The sequence below is a fragment of the Mauremys mutica genome, chromosome 8 (genome assembly GCF_020497125.1).
Source record: "Mauremys mutica isolate MM-2020 ecotype Southern chromosome 8, ASM2049712v1, whole genome shotgun sequence".
NCBI classification, from domain to species: domain Eukaryota; kingdom Metazoa; phylum Chordata; order Testudines; family Geoemydidae; genus Mauremys; species Mauremys mutica.
In genome coordinates, this window is record NC_059079.1 from 36,002,807 (window position 1) to 36,020,036 (window position 17,230).

General features: G+C 42.1%; 1 long non-coding RNA gene across 1 annotated transcript in view; it reads left to right on the plus strand.

Moving 5' to 3' along the window:
• Positions 1-970: 970 nt before the first annotated feature.
• LOC123376262 overlaps positions 971-17,230 on the plus strand; it is a 32,258-nt gene continuing 15,998 nt past the window's right edge. Inside the window, exons 1-2 of the long non-coding RNA XR_006581736.1 lie at positions 971-1,019; positions 2,512-2,625. This is a non-coding gene — a long non-coding RNA (uncharacterized LOC123376262). The remainder of the gene's footprint in view (positions 1,020-2,511; positions 2,626-17,230) is intronic.

Genomic DNA, 17,230 nt, shown 5'->3' on the forward strand with positions numbered 1-17,230 from the left:
GGGGCTGGTACTTCAGCATAGCTAAACTGGCTGAGCCCCTTAGTATAGATGTAGCTTATGCCGCTAGAAGGGATTTTTCTTCTGGTGTAACATCACCACCTCCCCAGATGACATTAGCTCCGTCAACAGAAGCAAGTTTGTTAGCATAGTTATGTCTACACTGGCAGTTTTGCTGACATAGCTACGTTGGCTAGGGGTGGTTTGGTTTTGTTTTTTTCACACCTCTGACCAACAGCCTTACTCTTGGTCCCACAACCCTTGCCCTGAGTCATTATTTATGTGAGTAGGCCCAGCCTTCTCCCCTTTAACAGGCAGCTCTGACCTGTTGTTCTGCCTGGCCTCTTCTTTCCCCTACTCCTTTGCTTCCTACTCAGCCTCCTCTCTGCCAGTATATCTCATGGTTTTCAGCTCTGGAGATCCCCAGTTCAATCCCTGGTGTGTTGGCCAGGAGGGCATCCATCACAGTGCTACTGTGTCTGACGTTAGACGTACTCCCTGTAGGCGTGAAACTTGCCACTTTTTCTTGGCCAGACAGCAATTCTACTTGTCCTGGACTTCTGGACAAAAGGAATCTTTCCATCCTGGGAGGCAGGACTGTGCCACTTGTGGAGTGTTAGGTCCACACAACACACTGTAAAGAGGATGGGTCTGTACAAAGTCAGGGGCAGCATTTAGCAATCAGAACTATAGCAGAAAGGACTCTGGGAAGATGGCTGGGTTGAGAGGAGGGGGTAGGGCAGGGGTGAGCTGGAGCTGGTTCGCACCGGTTCGCACGAACCCGTTGTTAAATTTAGAAGCGGTTTTAGAACCGCTTGTTAACTAGCTTCCCTGCGAGGGAAGCTTTGATGGGCTCTGCCTGGGAAGCCTGTAATTCCTCCTCCCGGCCACCGGGGGGCGCTGCGCTGTGCTGAGAGAGCCATGTGAGCTGCCTCCTGGCCCTGTTGCTGCTCCTGCTCGTTGGACCTCTGGCCCTGGTGAGTCCCCGGCTGCGTCCTGCTGCTCCCAGCCGCTCCCCCGGTGTGAGTATCTGCACCCCTCCCCCGCCTTCCCTGCCCCCAGCCACCCCCTGCCCCACCCCCTGCCCACAGCCGCCCTCTGCCCGCAGCCAGCCCCTGCCCACAGCCAGCCCCTGCCCACAGCCACCCGCAGCCAGCCCCTGCCCACAGCCAGCCCCTGCCCACAGCCGCCCTCTGCCCACAGCCAGCCCCTGCCCCCAGCCAGCCCCTGCCCACAGCCAGCCCCTGCCCACAGCCACCCCCTGCCCCCAGCCACCCGCAGCCAGCCCCTGCCCACAGCCGCCCTCTGCCCACAGCCAGCCCCTGCCCCCAGCCACCCGCAGCCAGCCCCTGCCCACAGCCGCCCTCTGCCCACAGCCAGCCCCTGCCCCCAGCCACCCGCAGCCAGCCCCTGCCCACAGCCGCCCTCTGCCCCACCCCCTGCCCACAGCCACCCGCAGCCAGCCCCTGCCCACAGCCGCCCTCTGCCCGCAGCCACCCTCTGCCCACAGCCACCCTCTGCCCACAGCCGCCCTCTGCCCACAGCCACCCTCTGCCCACAGCCAGCCTCTGCCTGCAGCCCCTGCCACAGCCACCCCCTGCCTGCAGCCAGCCTCTGCCCACAGCCGCCCGCAGCCACCCCCTGCCCACAGCCACCCGCAGCCCGCCCGTCTGCATCACCTGCCCACAGCCAGCCCGTGTCACTCCCTGCCTCCAGCTAGCCCTGCCCCACGCCCCTATCTGCAGCCAGCCCCACATCCACTGGTGCCCTGCAGTTCCCAGGGCAGTAACCCTGCACACCTGCTTTAATGAGGGGGGGGGCAGGGAGCAGCTGGGACCCACACATGTGCACACCCTAGAGTGACCAGACAGCAAGTGTGAAAAATCGGGACGGGGGTGAGGGGTAATAGGAGCCTATATAAGAAAAAGACCCAAAAATTGAGACTGTCCCTGATCACCACCCACACATGTGAAACGGAGCTTATTTCTAGTTCAGCCCCATCTTTTTAAAAAAGAACTTTAGGTAGGGTTAAAATACATCTGTATTTTCCTGGACATGTCAGGCTTTTCGGTTCTTAATCATCTCCTGGGAAAATATGGACGTATGGTAACCCTATTGGTACAAAAAATACATGCTGTCGCACATCCCTTAAATCAGAACTTTTTATAGGGAACCCGTTGTTAAATCAGAACTTTTTATAGGGAACCCGTTGTTAAGATTTTGGCAGCTCATCACTGGGGTAGGGATGATTCTCTCAGTTGACTGGACACACCCCTATTTTAAACCTTTTCTTTAGAGAGTGGCTGAAATAAGCTCTGGTATTTGTTTGGCCCTTAACAGAACAGGACACTTTTTATATTGATTTTTCTGTTTTACAGTAAAGCACATCACAAATGTATTTAGGTTCTGCCTAGATGTAGAGAAACTTTTCCTGATTCTGACCAGCCTGTCACAGTTATGGAGAGTAGAGTCCTACAAAGAGACCTGATGAAATTTTACTTTGCTATCCTACAGTATCCCAGCACTCAAAACAGAACAAATGTTCTCCAGAAATACTATCTGCTGATCCTACCAGTATGTCAGAACATACAGATCGGGAGCACTAAGTCATAAAAGAAAGATGTACCGGTATGTGTTAATTTCCAACTGGTAGTTTGGTAGTCTATAAAATTGAAATACTGTATCATTATCTGAGTTTTCTTTACATCATTTTTATATTGAACAAACACTGCAGGAACAAGGGCTATAAGGCCCACTCAAAACCCTCACAGTGGCAGGAAGTGTGTATCTAATTCTCCACCTTCTGTTTTGAACCTGTACTCATCTCCTGAGTGCAACAGAACAAGGTACCACTGCTGGAAAACTACAGAGAATTCAGTCTTCCCTGGGAATCCTTAGGGCATAATTTAAGGAAACAGGGTAATGTTTTGGACATTGTGTCTTGTGTGATGGTGTCATTATCTCTTATGTATTAGCAGGCTACTAATGCTGACATCTAATTAGCACCAAGAAACTGATTAACTCTCAGTAGGGTCAAGGAAGAGAACTAAAATAGATCCCTGATGTGAGCAATTAGGTCTTATTAAATAAATTAAAATACTAGTGAATCTAAGTTCACTCTAGCAATATTTCTTTTGTCTGTACTGTACACTGATGGCAGAAACCATGATAAAATTCAAATAGTGGATGCAACACTACATTAACAGCCTCATAATCAAAACATAGCATAAAAAACCCACTTAAGCTTTGTCTAATGGATACATATGCATTCATTAGGAAAAAATGCATTCAAATATCAGTAAAATAAATGGAGTCTGTTCAGTTTCCTTATTCCTGTAATTGGGATGTTCCAGACTATGGAAACTAAGTATATAAAAGATGCTTAAATACACCCTCATAATATGTTAGACATTTATGTTCATTGGGTGTATCTTTTTTTTTTCTTGTGTGCAAAGTAGTGTGAACAGCTTATAGATGGCAAATCAGATAAATATAGAGTGGTCAGCCAGTAATATGTTTTTATGTGCCACCATTGGCCAATTAATTTCTCTCCTATTTTTAATAGGGCAGAAGAAAGTTGTTCAATCTGAGATTGTCATGTAAAATGTACCTACCTAGGCTAATAAAGCCAGTGCATTCAACCAAACACAATCAGCATGCAATTCCCCTACATATAGTGTAGTAAAGGGTTGTCTTTTAGTGAATTACCAGATCTCCAAATCTCACTACAGAGATGAGAAACCCATGTTCCATTCTCACATGCTCTCAATGTGGAGCATTTGTTAATTGGGCTCGTTTAAATGCTAACCCTATTTAATTCAGACTCCTAATTTAGTGAGGTGAGTTCATGCCAGATTCCACTAGATGTAATCAAATTTCAAAAAGTTTGGAATCTGGTTTGGTTAAGCACCAAAAGTCTATATGCATATCCCAAATTAATTTAAAATTATGGAGTTTCCTCCATCTTGCTTCCTTCAGACTCCCTCCACTCCCCACCTGGGGCCATCCTCCACTGGTTTACAGACCTCTTTCACTATTCCTGGGATTTAAAAGTCTATGTTAGACTCAGGTATATACATTGAAAAGAAACTGCACATTTTCTTTAAATTTTAAGGGCACAATTTTGTAATGGTCTCTGTAATTCACAAGCAAATGTTGTGGATACATCCCATTTGTAAGTAGAAGGCCTTTGTTTTAATCCACAGTTTGTGTACACATACAGTTACCTTATTTTGTCACACCAATGGGCATTTGTGAACTGCATGTGCATCCTTTGTGGGGATGTTGCTGGAGCCTTGCAGGAAATTTGGGCCTTCAAAAGGAACCATTTAAAAACAGCTTGGCTGAAGGAAAGGCTTACTGCTCCCTGGAGTGAGAGTGCCTAATGGAAGGGGCAGCATGGTGGCACATCTTCTCCTCTAATACCTTTTTAGCATGGCCTCACAGGAAGGATACTGGGTCACTCTATTGCTAGAAGGAAGAGAAGTCCAGCCAGCCTCCCTTCAAGCCCCATAATACATGACTAGAGGATGGAAAGGCTGCTCAACTTTTCTCCAAGCCTTGTGAGTAGATTTAAGAAGGGGCTGGCTGCCTGCCTCCTCCCACAAGCTCTGTGATGAGACAAAAGGCACTTGCAAAGGTATCTCTGGGTTGTGCAAGCTTCAGCTAAACTAGACTCCCCTTTGCTGGGGTATCCCACTGCTACAATAGCAGGGAATGTCTCACTAATCTTGTCTCTCCCCAAGAGGCATTCCTACTGCAGGTCAGATTTGGAAGGAAGCCTGCCCTGACCCACACTAAACCCAATATATGAACAGGTTCTTTTGGGCTCTCATTTGAATGATGGTCAAAGTTGCAAAGAGTGGGGAAATTCCTGTTTTTAAGCAAACCAGCTCACTTGGTTACTATCATGAAAATATTCCTTTTGAGGACGACCATCTAAGGCTTTGTCTAAACTAGCACTTTTGTTGGTAAAACTTTTGTCGGCCTGAGATGTGCAAAAAACACCCTCCTGACTGACATAAGTTTCACCAACAAAAGTGCTGATGTAGACAGCGCTATGTCAACAGGAGAGGCTCGCCTGCTGACATAGCTAATGCCTCATGTTGGGGGTGGTTTAATTATGCCAGGAGGAGAGCTCACTCCTGCCGGCAAAGAGCAGCTGCACAGGATACCTGAACCACTGTAAGGTCTATAGTGTAGAGATAGCACAGAGCTTTTCTTAGGCTATCATTTGATGCAGCAGTCCTCCTTACCTGATTTTACTTGCAGAGTGTGGAGTTAATTCATTTGAAATAGGCAATTTTTAGCAACCTCAGAGGCTAATTTAATAAGTTTGTTAAATCTGAACATTCAGGATTTTTGCTTTTTTGCTTTGTGTTCTGTTATTGATCAAATAAATATGAGAGATCAGTTAACACGCAAAGCATTAAAGCAGTGAGAAATCTGCTTCAGTACTTAGCATTAAAACACTTGGTTTTTAGACCATGACTTGAAAAAGTTGTCATAAACACTAACAAATGCAAAGCAGCTTTCAAGATGACTTTTGTTATAAGCATATTCCTGAACTATTCATCTGTGTTAAATGCATTTTGCCTTGAATCATATGTCATGTTGCCAGAAAAGAGTTGTTTCCATGCCAACTTGTTTGCAACGTGGGGGGGGGAGTGGGGATCAAAGCTACTAACATCTGCAAGATGTCGGCACTGATATAAGCCACTTGCAATGAAAAACACAGGACTGCAGAAGGGTTTGCCAAATAGACACTATATATAGGGTAGAATATCATAAACTAATGACTATTTCCATTCCTTTTTTGGCTGCAGTCTTGATCTAATCTCCTTGCCAGAAAAGCTTTGCAGCAAAAGAAACATCAATAACCTCCCAAGTGCAATTCTCTAGCAGGAATTACTGATTTTTTTTTCACTCAAGCACTTACAAAAGCCACTTAATTTAAAACACATAAGAACTAGTGTAAGAAATTGCTGCCTCACTTTCCATATTTCCTTTCAATTCTTGCTGCGGCCAGGTCTCCTTTTATAAAGACCCTATTCATCAGTAAGATTAATGAGACCTGGTGTCTGAGACTGTGGATTCCATTTCATATCCACTACTATCTCCACATTCCCTTTTTTCGTATAAAATAAGATTGTTCATTTATTACCTTAGTATTATGAAATGCCATGGGCTACAGCTCTGAAGCCTGAACAGTTCAAATATCTAGGTATATTTAATTTTGAGATTATCAAGGAGCTGTTGTATTGCTAGTGCAGTCAGAGGCAGCAGGAGCTTTTTGGCTTGAAGGTGTTAAAACATTTCTAATTTTTAAAACCTTCCTAAGACACACAGGTAGAGTACTGTTTGTGCTTAACTTGGATGCTGCACATGATATATGCTGTTTATATCTCCCTATAATTACACGCTATTGCAGTTGCTAGTAGTAGTTCATTTCTAAAACAGTTTACATGATAGCTCCTTGTTTCCATATGCTCTGGTCTTTCCAAAACATCCATCTTTGGGGATGAAATTCTCCACGCTTTTGGCAAGTACAAGCAATATCGCTTCAGCTATTTTTAAGTGTAGAAGAGTGCATGTATATGACTTTTAAATACCACATTGTCACATCAGCAGGCATTGATGAACAGAATTAGGGTAACTGTATGACCACGCAAACTGTGTGTTTAAAAAACACAGGCTTTCTGCTTACAAATGGGATGTATATTCATAACACTTGCTTGTGAATTACAGAGGTCATTACAAAAGGAAAAATTAATCAAAATACATTTTTTGAACAGACCTACAGAAAAACAGTTGAAGTTTGAAACTATGTGTGTGGACTGTATGGTTTGTGAGCTATTTTAGCAATGCTCCAGGAAGCCCTGTTACTTTTGTGATACCAGCACAGCCTCAAAGCCATACAGTAGGGATTGTTGCTGGAGTACTTTGCATTAGGACTAAGTTCCCAAACTGTTGTCTGTGAAGTACTTACTTGTCATAGACACCTGACATGGTCATATGGTGCTGACTCTTCTAGCTGTTTCCAATAGTGAGTGGGAAGGAAGTTGGTTCCATTAGACCAGTGGTCACCAACTGGTCGATCGCAATCGACTGGTCAATCCTAGAGGATCTCCCAGTTGATGTCAATCTCCAGCAGCAGTGCAGTGTGGCTGCCTAAGGCTGCCCTGGCCCCACACCGCTCCTGAAAGCAGCCACTGTACTCCCAGGGGTGGGGGGACATTAGCTGGGAGAGCTGTGGGGGCGGTGCTTGCAGAAAGGGGCAACGTGCGGAGCCACGTGCCCCCTGCCCTCCCAACCCCAGGGGCCTTGGGTGCATTGGCCCCTTCTGGGAGTGGTGTGGGGGCGGGGTAGGCAGGGAGACTGTCTTAGCCTCATTGCGCCCGCCGCCAACTGGGAGCCACAGGAGGTAAGTGCTGCCTGGTGGGAGGCCACACCCCAACCACCATCCCTGAGCCTCCTCCTGCACCCCAAGCCCCACCCTGAGTCCCCTCCCAGAGTCAGCACCCCAAACCCCCTCTTGCACCCAACACCCAGCTTTGAGCCCCCTTCCAAAGCCAGCACCCCATACCCCCTTCTGCATTCCAACCCCCTGCCCCAGCCCTGACTCCCCCTCCCAGAGCCCGCACCCCCTCATGCACCCCAACACTCTGCCCCGCTCCTGTGCCTAAACTCCTTCCTAAAGCTGCATAAATTTGGCTGCATTTCATAAACTAAGATTTCTGATTTAAAGAAGTTTTGCTGTCTTTCTTTGTATAGATACAAATATCACAATATAAACTGATGTGATTTCTTTTTCCCTTTTAACCTGCCTGTGTTAATCCAGTTTACAAAAAGCTGTCTCCAACTAACCAATAACAGGAGCAAAGGTGGACACTTGTTTTTTTAAACCTCATTATTCACTTCATTGAAGTTTGAAATTCATACCACAATTGGGACCATTTAAATGCTTGCATAATTACAGTAAAAGATACTTAAAGGGAAATGAAATGCTGTAATCCTTGTTATACAAAGGAAAGTTGTGAAATACAGAAGTTAAGCTTCCAACAGCAATGGCCCTTTCACATATTACTTTAAATTTTTGTTTTTCTGGTTAAATGTGAAGCTTTCTATATATCACTCATGTTTTAAAATATATACCATAATATATATATAAGTTGAACTCTGTCTCTTAGTAGAGGGTTACAATCAACATTAAAAAAAAATCAGACTTCTGTATGAAATGTACTATTGTTACAAGTAACACCTGAGAGTACTATAATTGAAAGCGATTAGAGGGAAAAATTATTTTCTGCAGTGTTTTAAAAGTGTATTTAAAATAGTATGGTCAATCAATTCCTGTTTTTAATATGGGGTTTCCACATAGGAGGAGAGAAACATCTTTAGAAATAGGCCAATGTGATTGTAAAACTATAGAAACTGGCATTGGGACTCAAAAGCCTGAAACTATTTTTAATTCATTTTTTTAAACTAACTCACTTTCAAGTTGATGCTCTTACTCTGATGTTAATGTTGGAACCCGTAACTTAGCACTTTGTGATTGTTCTTCTATTTCTCTTTGCTTTACTGCGTGGGGGGCGGGGTGTGTGTGTGTGGCGGGCTGCATGTTATGTACAATTCCTAATATTACAAAGATTACAAAGAAATAGACTGGTCTTGAATGGGTGGGTATATTTTAAACTGGGGGGCAGTGTTAAATTAACGGAGAAAACGTTTTAATAAAATGGCTGAATAAAAAGTGTCAGTTCAAAGTGAGAACCTGCTCTGAGGACCAGATGGCATTCACCCAAGAGTTCTGAAAGAACTCAAATGTGAAGTTGCGGAACTATTAACTAAGGTTTGTAACCTGTCCTTTAAATCGGCTTCGGTACCCAATGACTGGAAGTTAGCTAATGTAACGCCAATATTTAAAAAGGGCTCTAGGGGTGATCCCGGCAATTACAGACCGGTAAGTCTAACGTCGGTACTGGGCAAATTAGTTGAAACAATAGTAAAGAATAAAATTGTCAGACACATAGAAAAACATAAACTCTTGAGCAATAGTCAACATGGTTTCTGTAAAGGGAAATCGTGTCTTACTAATCTATTAGAGTTCTTTGAAGGGGTCAACAAACATGTGGACAAGGGGGATCCGGTGGACATAGTGTACTTAGATTTCCAGAAAGCCTTTGACAAGGTCCCTCACCAAAGGCTCTTACGTAAATTAAGCTGTCATGGGATAAAAGGGAAGGTCCTTTCATGGATTGAGAACTGGTTAAAGGACAGGGAACAAAGGGTAGGAATTAATGGTAAATTCTCAGAATGGAGAGGGGTAAGTAGTGGTGTTCCCCAAGGGTCAGTCCTAGGACCAATCCTATTCAATTTATTCATAAATGATCTGGAGAAAGGGGTAAACAGTGAGGTGGCAAAGTTTGCAGATGATACTAAACTTCTCAAGATAGTTAAGACCAAAGCAGATTGTGAAGAACTTCAAAAAGATCTCACAAAACTAAGTGATTGGGCAACAAAATGGCAAATGAAATTTAATGTGGATAAATGTAAAGTAATGCACATTGGAAAAAATAACCCCAACTATACATACAACATGATGGGGGCTAATTTAGCTACAACGAGTCAGGAAAAAGATCTTGGAGTTATCGTGGATAGTTCTCTGAAGATGTCCACGCAGTGTGCAGAGGCGGTCAAAAAAGCAAACAGGATGTTAGGAATCATTAAAAAGGGGATAGAGAATAAGACTGAGAATATATTATTGCCCTTATATAAATCCATGGTACGCCCACATCTCGAATACTGTGTACAGATGTGGTCTCCTCACCTCAAAAAAGATATTCTAGCACTAGAAAAGGTTCAGAAAAGAGCAACTAAAATGATTAAGGGTTTAGAGAGGGTCCCATATGAGGAAAGATTAAAGAGGCTAGGACTCTTCAGTTTGGAAAAGAGAAGACTAAGGGGGGACATGATAGAGGTATATAAAATCATGAGTGATGTTGAGAAAGTGGATAAGGAAAAGTTATTTACTTATTCCCATAATACAAGAACTAGGGGTCACCAAATGAAATTAATAGGCAGCAGGTTTAAAACAAATAAAAGGAAGTTCTTCTTCATGCAGCGCACAGTCAACTTGTGGAACTCCTTACCTGAGGAGGTTGTGAAGGCTAGGACTATAACAATGTTTAAAAGCGGACTGGATAAATTCATGGTGGCTAAGTCCATAAATGGCTATTAGCCAGGATGGGTAAGAATGGTGTCCCTAGCCTCTGTTCGTCAGAGGATGGAGATGGATGGCAGGAGAGAGATCACTTGATCATTGCCTGTTAGGTTCACTCCCTCAGGGGCACCTGGCATTGGCCACTGTCGGTAGACAGATACTGGGCTAGATGGACCTTTGGTCTGACCCGGTACGGCCTTTCTTATGTTCTTATGTTCTTATGTTCTAATGATCCATGCATTGAATGTTTTACTCATTACTCCCTCCCTTACTTGTAATTGTGGAGTGTGCCAAGCTCTTCATCTTTCTATCAGTCAGTCCCGAATAACGTGTAATGTTGGGGAGGTCAGGTCACTGGCATGACAACTCACAGTTGTAACCTTTCAGCAATAAAACTCAAAGTGGACATTGTGAGATAATTGATCTAGTTGCACAATTAGGCTCTCTTAGGCTATGAATGAGCACATAACATAGTCTACCGAAGCAGCTGATCATGTCATGTTGCCCCTTCAAAATGCATGTTTAATTTAGTTTTTTATTCCCTTTCTGGATTGTGTTGCCATTATAAACATTACTTTTGATCACATACCTTGGTATTTGACTCCATCCATAGGGACACCACCCACACCACATGTTCAAATGAATCCATAGGTTGCCAGCAATTTTTTCTAACTGGTTCCATGCCCACCCTTGCCTATGCCTACCTTCCCCAACCTTCCTTGAGTGTGAAAACTTCAGAAGTGAGGATCTGAAAGACTAGGGCTCCCCTCCAGTGGACCATAATAGGATAACCACCTTAAGAAACTGCTTCCATAATGGAGTGACAGGCTTCGTCAGGCAAACCTGCCCCTCTCCCTGCTCACTTCGTGCCCCCTGTTGTTGTTAATACCTAGCTCTTACCTAGTGCTTTTCATCAGTAGATCTCAGTGCTTTACAAAGGAAAGCAGTATCACTATCTGCATTTTACAGATGGGGAAACTGAGGCACTGAGCAGGGCAGTAGTGAATGCAAGAATGGCCATACTGCATCAGACCAATTGTCCATCTTGCCCAGTGTCCTGTCTTCTGACAGTAGTTGGTGCCAGATGCTTCAAAGGGAGCAAACAGAACCAGGCAATGTATTGAGTGATCCATCCCCTGTTGTCCAGTCTCAACTTCTGGATGGAGAATGTAAATAGTCCATGAAGATGCAGAGCTCTGTTACCCTCTGTGTCTAAAAAAATGGATTAGTTATGACAAATGAGCTAATTATTGGCTTGATTTTTTTCCACAGGTGCTGAGCCTGCTGTAAGAACTAGAGTGTGCTAGTTTCCAGACTGTTATCCTAAAGATCACAGAAACATTATAATATGAAGGGAAATGTCAAAGATGTCAAAGGCTTTTTTTTTTTAAGGACACAACCTTGCACCACATCTGAGTTGCCCTCAGTGCAGCTTGTATGGGTGGGATAGGTGGCTTTACACCCTCGATACTGTAGTTTCCAAGGATTAGGCTGGTCTGTGGAATAAATTAAAGAAGTGTCAGGGCTGCCATTCTGTCAGCTGGGGATCGCCAGGGCTGTGCTCCTTTTCCTTTGGACATTCTTTCTGTGCCAGGGACTAGGATGATGATGATGTAAGAGCTCTGTTCCCTCTGGGGGAAAAAAATCACCTGAAAACCTTTTGCTCCTGGTTATGTCTTTAGCCTTTTGCATCATTTGAACTCCTATGCCATTACCATGTCTGTATGTCATGCTTTACAGCTATCCACACCTCGCTGTACTGAGAGAATCATTTATCCTCTATCTCATTCACCACAATTATTTTTATCTGAACTTGAAAATTGAATTGCTGATGTTATTGCTGGTTAATTTGGGCAATTTAAATTTACATATTGATTGGTGATTTAATCTCTTTGTTATTTCTTTTTAATTTTACTGAGGGTTTTGATTTTGTGCAGTAGTCTCCCAGGCTATATACCAGGTCAGAGCTAGATCTTAGTGGACACTGTTCTTTGACTAATTTTATACTAGTTAAGCTCACATATTCAGTTCATTATCTGATTTCAGCACAACTTTCATTTCCACAATGTAAAACCACCTTCTATGACAATCACTAGCTTGAAATTAGTGATTATTAGTCAGAACTGTGTCTAGAGCTACTATTGGAATTTTGGAAATGTCTTTATTATTCTAGCCTGTGTTAGGGGAAGTCTGGGCTTGCAGCTGAACTGGTTAGCTTCCAATATGTTTTACCTTGCTACGCTATTTTTCAGTTTTGACTGAGTATTTTTTTTTTCTGATTCAAGCTTTTAGCCACAATTCTCAAGGTCTTTGACACATCAGTATTTTTGCTTGTTATAATTTCTGCATTCATTATTGTTTTTATAAGAGTGACAGACATTGACAGTTTCTCCTGTGATGATCCTGGGGTTGTAACAATCTGGAAATTAAGACACTCCAGTTCTTACATTAGGTTTAACACCTTTGAAAATACATTTGTATTCAAACCACTTGAGCATGTTGTTCTGACTTTGCTGTGCTTTCAGTGCAAGATTTAAGAAGATCCTTTTCTGGGGTTTCAAGCTGATAATTCAAATGAAATAGTTTTAAAGTTGGAAATTGGTCATTTAGAGTGAAACTGAAGGTGTTTTTATATTAGATCAGTCAGTACAATTGATGACAATTGGTTATTTTCATTAGGCTTTCAAGGTTCCACAAGTTAGTTGTTCTGCATTTATATTTCTATAAGGTCCTTTTTGGTGCTTTGTGAGGAGAAATTATTCATTCCATTTTCACCATCATAATGTGCATATACCTCAAGGTTTAATATTGTGCCTCTTGCTGTTTTCACTACCTATTGGTGCCATTTGTTATGTTCGTGGAATACACAGGGAGAAGTTAGATAAAAACATAACCTTCCTGCAAGAGTATTTTGTAATATAACACTATTTTTATCTGTAGAACTCAGAATGATAGCACACAGGGAGCAGCCTTCCTTGTCTCTCTCTGATTTTTGGTTCTTAAGAGAGGGAGGCATAATTCACCCTGTGATGGGTTTGGTCACAGATTCCCCCTTGGGACTCTCATCTGACGTGCTGGAATTACCTCTGAGTCCATTTTCCCTGCCAGCTTGGGACTCCAGAACCCTGCTTTGTTGAGCCAGACAGGCTAGCCTGGTACAACACAGACACAGGTCTGGTCCATGCCCCTAAAGCTGCAGACTTTAACCAAAAACTGCTCAGCAAGTCATCTATCTCCAGCACCCAGACACCCAGTTCCCAATGGGATCCAAACCCCAAATAAATTCGTTTTACTCTGTATAAAGCTTACACAGGGTAAATTCATAAATTGTTCGCCCTCTATAACACTGATAGAGAGATATGCGCAGCTGTTTGCTCCCCGAGGTATTAATCACTTACTCTGGGTTTACTAATAAACAAAAGTGATTTTATTAAGTATAAAAAGTAGGATTTAAATGGTTCCAAGTAATAACAGACAGAACAAAGTAAGTCATAAAGCAAAAATATGTAAATCTAAGCCTAATACATTAAGAAACTAATTACAGGTAAAATCTCACCCTCAGATATGTTCCAATAAGTTTCTTTCACAGACTAGACTCCTTCCTAGTCTGGGCCCAATCCTTTCCCCTGGTACAGTCCTTGTTAGTTCCAGCATCCACCTTAGGTGGAAACAGAGGTTTTCTTGTGATTGGAAGCCCCCTTTGTTCTGTTCTATCCCCTTTTATATCTTTGGCACAAGGCGGAAATCTATTGTCTCTCTGGGTCCCCATCCCTCCTTCTAAATGGAAAAGTACCAGATTTAAGATGGATTCCAGTATCATGTGACATAGTCACATGTCACTGTAAGACCTCATTCTTCATTACCCATGGGTTGGCTCACCCATACACGGAAAGGTTTGCAAGTAAACAGAGCCATTACAACCAATTGTCCTAGTCAATGGGAGTCATCAAGATTCTAAATCACCATTAATGGTCCACACTTTGCATAATTATAATAGGACCTCAGAGTTATACTTCATATTCCTAGTTTCAGATACAAGAATGATACATTCATACAAATAGGATGAACACACTCCATAGATTATAGGCGTTGTAATGATACCTTACAAGAGACTGTTTGCATAAAGCATATTTTAGTTACATCATATTCACACTCATATGCATATTTCGATAAAACATTATGGTGTGCAACATCACACACCCCACCTCACTCTAGGCTGGCTGGCTGCAGACTGACTGCTACTAGACCCAGATGGCCTGCAAGGAGGAAGTATGCAAAGGGGTTCTGCAGGGACCAGGAAAACTCCCTGAGCATTTAAAGTGAAAGCTTACTGTTTTCAATACACTGCTCTCTTATTGAATCTGAGATTTGAGTACTGCTGTTGGCTGAAGATGTCAGGAAGAGGATTTAAGTCTTGACACTGAGATACTGACACTGACACTGTAATCTAATCTCTCACTCTTAAACTAATATCTTATGATAGATGTGTTTAAAAAATTATCATTACACATGGACAAGTATAGAATTTTTTCCTGATTCCAATGGACAGAATTAGTATTCAAATCCAGATTCATATCACTATTATAAATAAAAGCCTATTTCTTTAAATCCTGATCCAACCCCCATTCTCTTCCAGGGTTTGATTGGGCCCTTAGACATTGAAAAGTCCTTTTTTATTCAGATTTTTCTCTTAGTGCTGATATTGGGATATTCGTAACAGCACTTCATACAGTTATTAGCAGCCTAATCTTTCAAAAGGATAAAAGGGGCTATTTGAATGTGGGTACAATTGGGTCCCTTGCCCTGTAATTCCTCCACTGAACTCTTGTAACAGTTTTTTGGCTCATCTTCCTGATTCTTCCATCTCTTACTTATAATCTTCATATTTCTCAAGTGGCTCATCTACTGCTTTGTTCACCTCATAATGTGTTCCATTGTTAGGGCCTGATTTCCAAGAGCACAGCACCTACAACTGAGGCCAGATTTTCAAAAGAGTTCTGCTACCATTTAGGCACTTTGTTATTGTTGTTTATTTGTGGTAACACCCACAATGTGCTAGATGCTTTTCAAACACTTAAGCACAGTCCCTGCTCCGAGAAGCTCACAATCAAACATGCTGGGCAGCCAGCCACTTAGCCCTTATATAAGTGCCTAAATGGTATATGAGGGCACTCCATACTTTGCAGGAGGTTGTTTGGCACTTTGCAGAATGGAACCAGTATGGACTACAGTTCTGCTCCACCTGCCTTAGTTAAATAACAAAGTAACCTTTGTGTGGTTTGTCAAGACAGGTTTCACTCATAATAAAAGTAATGGATCTGATAAGTTGAATGAATATAATCCATTTAGGTTGTACTCAAATCCAGGGCATGAACAGTTAAATAGTTATTTGTGTATTAAATAATTGCCCCTCCAAGGTGCTGCTGTGTTTAAATTAGGGTGGAATGTCTGCAAGTACTCTGTCTTTAGACAAATGGCATATTTGCCTGTGCAGATGCTAGAATAGATAATGCTCTCATTTTCACAGAAGCTTCATCACAATACCAAACAGCATTGTCCTGCAGGGATACAAAAAGCACTGGCTTTGCTTCAATCATGTAAAATAAGCATTATGTAATTATGCTGCCTTTTGTCCTGATAAAGTCTCTAAATAAGCAATGAACACTATGCACTTTCCAGCTGTAAATAGAAATGCATCTGCTTTGATTTCTCCCGAACTTTGCATAATTGCTTTGATCTTTATCATGAATTACATTTCAGCACATATTAAGTTTCATGGTCTATGTTGTCAGTTTAAAATTTAGGGTTTGGGCACAGATATTACAGACAAAATCAGAGGAACAGGATCAGAATATATTCTGCACTAAAATAGCTGGTCTAAATAGCAGCAGTACTGATGTACGTTGCATCTTAAAGAGAAAGATCACATGTTACATCACTTCGCTTTTGAAATAGGCTTTATAAATTCCATTTTTGTAACAGCTTGGGATAATCTTTGTTGCACTTTAATACTCAAATAAATGGGGGAACCATCTTGTATGCACGTTTACTGGTGTTAAATGGTTTCAATAGAAGCTGCACTGCAAACTGGGGCTGTGCAACAAAATATAAATACATAAAACCTAATTCAACCTCTCTAGTAAAAAGGAATACTATATAATATGATGTACTCCGAACATAGGATTCATTTCTGGAGCATGGATATTAAGTTTAAAAAGCCCAACACACATACTTCTTTTGAAAAGTTTAGCCTGATCATCAAGAACCTTATATGAGGCCATTAATACTAAAAAGAAGAAATCTACTGTCAAGATATTGCAATAAAGGACTAAATTGAAAGTAGAACAGGAGAGTCTTATTGCTACACTGTGCCAATTATATTACCACATTGTTTCTTCACTGCAAGACTGATAAGAATCTACAAGTGCCTAGAGCCCAAGGGACTTGAACATGTCTGGTGAAAATTGGAAATCAATAGGAGTCTATAATCGCAAGCAAACTGCATCATTTTCATTGGGGTGAAAGATGACAGTCTTCACATTGATGCTACAGAAACTGTTACACCAGATGTATTTGTGGAAGCTTTCTCATCATGAGCAATACATCACTATCACACAATACAAGCACCTGTTTTCTTATTAAAGGATCTCTTAGTAAAGTAAATGACTTGCCTTTTAAACAACAAAGGCCAACACATTATTAGCCTTTCCATTAATAAATGAATATTTTGTAGGTTAAGATGGAAAGAAGATTTATTTTCTGAATGTGGTCTGTATTTATCAGCAATCCTTGTGAATGGGCAAATGTTCTATAGTTTTGTCAGTATAACACAAATTCCTCAATTCTAGGTTGAGGCAAATTCCATCTCCAAACCTGAGAGGTAATTTTGTCTCCAGGGTTATTCAGCATGGACTTTTGCTTAAGCAAAGGCTACCAATTCAATGTGACAATGAGAATCACTATCCACTAGGGGCCAAACTAAAACCACCAAACATTTGATTTCATCGCTGA